Source organism: Etheostoma cragini, chromosome 5 (assembly GCF_013103735.1).
Source record: "Etheostoma cragini isolate CJK2018 chromosome 5, CSU_Ecrag_1.0, whole genome shotgun sequence".
In the NCBI taxonomy this organism is placed as follows: domain Eukaryota; kingdom Metazoa; phylum Chordata; class Actinopteri; order Perciformes; family Percidae; genus Etheostoma; species Etheostoma cragini.
The window spans coordinates 30,436,349-30,439,064 of record NC_048411.1 but is presented as its reverse complement, the minus strand read 5'-3'; the positions used below and the strand labels follow the sequence as shown (position 1 = coordinate 30,439,064).

General features: G+C 43.5%; 1 long non-coding RNA gene across 1 annotated transcript in view; it reads left to right on the top strand.

Annotated features, from left to right (window-relative positions):
* Positions 1-971: 971 nt before the first annotated feature.
* LOC117944283 overlaps positions 972-2,716 on the top strand; it is a 5,042-nt gene continuing 3,297 nt past the window's right edge. Inside the window, exon 1 of the long non-coding RNA XR_004656533.1 lies at positions 972-1,034. This is a non-coding gene — a long non-coding RNA (uncharacterized LOC117944283). The remainder of the gene's footprint in view (positions 1,035-2,716) is intronic.

Below are 2,716 nucleotides of genomic sequence, written 5' to 3'. Positions count from 1 at the left end.
TGTAAAACATCTCCTCACTATCTGCTAGCTGCCTGTCCCCTGAACACACTGTAAAAAACATCTCACTATCTGCTAGCTATCACCTGCAGTTAGCATCCCATTGACTCCCATTCATTTTGGCGCCACTTTGACAGTGAATAACTTTACATCTGAAGCATTAAAGACTTTATTTGTCCGTTGTTTATTACTAAAGAAACACAACAATGTATAAAAGGCTCGGTCACCTTGTAGCTCACGTTATGGCTGGGAAGTGGACGTTTTTTTAATAACAGGCTAAAGAATGCACAATTACCACGCATCTTACCGTCGCATAGTTGACAAATCACCGTATTGTCAGGAGAAGCTCGCAGACAGTTTCCATTTACATCAGCTGTTTAGATTTAATTACTAACATTAACTAGCATGTTAGTTAGCAGTAATTATCCTCTGCCTATGTCAACATGAACTATCATGTTAGTTAGCAGTAATTAGCCTCTGCCTATGTCAACATTAACTAGCATGTTAGTTTGCAGTAATTAGCCTGTGCCTATGTCAACATTAACTAGCATGTTGGTTAGCAGTAATTAGCCTCTGCCTATGTCAACATTAACTATCATGTTAGTTAGCAGTAATTAGCATGTGCCTATGTCAACATTAGCTAGCATGTTAGTTTGCAGTAATTAGTCTCTGCCTATTTTAACATTAACTAGCATGTTAGTTTGCAGTAATTAGCCTGTGCCTATTTTAACATTAACTAGCATGTTAGTTTGCAGTAATTAGCCTGTGCCTATTTTAACATTAACTAGCATGTTAGTTAGCAGTAATTAGCCTGTGCCTATGTCAACATTAACTAGCATGTTAGTTAGCAGTAATTAGCCTCTGCCTATGTCAACATAAACTAGCATGTTAGTTAGCAGTAATTAGCATGTGCCTATGTCAACATTAACTAGCATGTTAGTTAGCAGTAATTAGCATAACATTAGCATGTTAACAGACTTCACCGGTCTCCGTTTAGAGCAACGGGACCTGTTGGTCCATTTCTTTAACTGTCTACGGTCTTAGCGTGACAGCCGGAAGTGGGCTTCCAGAAATGTCAACACGCGCATCTTTCGATCCAACTTTATTGGAAGTTAAACGGCTAACAGCGAGCTAACATTACGTAAATCTCACTGCCGCTTGCAGGCTAACTCGATTGAAAACAAACGTTGTTTGACTCGAGACAACAACGAGTTAATCCGAATGTAAATCTAATCTAAGTATCTTATCCCGGGTAAAATAAGCTAGCGCCGTCACGAGTTTATGCGCAACATTAGCAACGCTAAGTGATTTTACATTAATGTTAACGCGTCAGGGAAGCTAACAGTTAGCATTAGCAAAACAGAGGGCTAACTTGAAGCTAAAGTCAGTTAAAAGTTTAACAGCTTAAAGGCACAAACGTCAACACTCTTGTCGACAAACCACAGACTTAGCTTAGGGTTCAGAGGCCAGCTAAGGTCACATTAAGTCCCAATAAGAGTGAGAAAGTGTGGGATAACAGCAGCTGTCACACAGTGGTAAGTTACCGCTGCCAACCCCCGGTAATTAACCGGTAGGCCGTACCGGGGGTTCCCTCGTGCTGACAGACACCGAGCCAGGATAAAAAGTCCTAATTAGTGTCGAAACAACCGCCCCGCGTCTCCGAGTCCGTTACCACATCAGGAAGTGGTCCCTATAGTGTCTTAAAAAGAGAAACAGTGCACTTACTACTCCTTGATGAGGACCATCGTTGCCCCTCTCCTCGCGACACTGCCGCTTGCCTGTTCACCGCCCAGCGTCAGACCGCTGATGCGTGATGACGTCGTGCGCTGGACGTGTGTGGTGACGTCTGGCACGTTTTTTGTTGTTGTTGTAAATCTTTATTAAAAGAACTCAAGTCAACAAAACAAAGTATATATAATATATATATATATATTCATACAGTACATTTAAAATAAATGAAAATACAAATGTGAATCAACGTATCATCGGTCCATGAGTAGTTTACATAGACAGTTAAAGAAATAGACTAACACTTCAAATACTGTTAGCCCAGTCCTACCAGATTCTGGTCCATAAACCTGGTCCAACCGGACTCTAGTCCATTGGCCCGGTCCTACCGGACTCTGGTCCATAAACCCGTCCTACCAGACTCTGGTACATTAGCACCGTCCCACCAGACTCTGGTCCATAAACCCGTCCTACCAGACTCTGGTACATTAGCCTGGTCCTACCAGACTCTCAGACTCTGGTCCATAAACCCGTCCTACCAGACTCTGGTACATAAACCCGTCCTACCAGACTCTGCTACATTAGCCTGGTCCTACCAGACTCTCAGTCTCTGGTCCATAAACCCGTCCTACCAGACTCTGGTACATTAGCACCGTCCCACCAGACTCTGGTCCATAAACCCGTCCTGCCAGACTCTGGTACATTAGCCTGGTCCTACCAGACTCTCAGACTCTGGTCCATAAACCCGTCCTACCAGACTCTGGTCCATAAACCTGGTCCAACCGGATTCTAGTCCATTGGCCCAGTCCCACCGGACTCCAATCCATAAGCCCGGTCCCACCGGACTCTGGTCCATTTTGGAGTGTTTAAGACTAAGATGCTTAGTCTAATAATGTGCCTGATGCCGTTATACTGTGTATCTGCCCTTTCGGTGCCTCATTGCATCAGAAAAGTGATTTTGTATCCATCCATCCATCCATCCATCCATCCA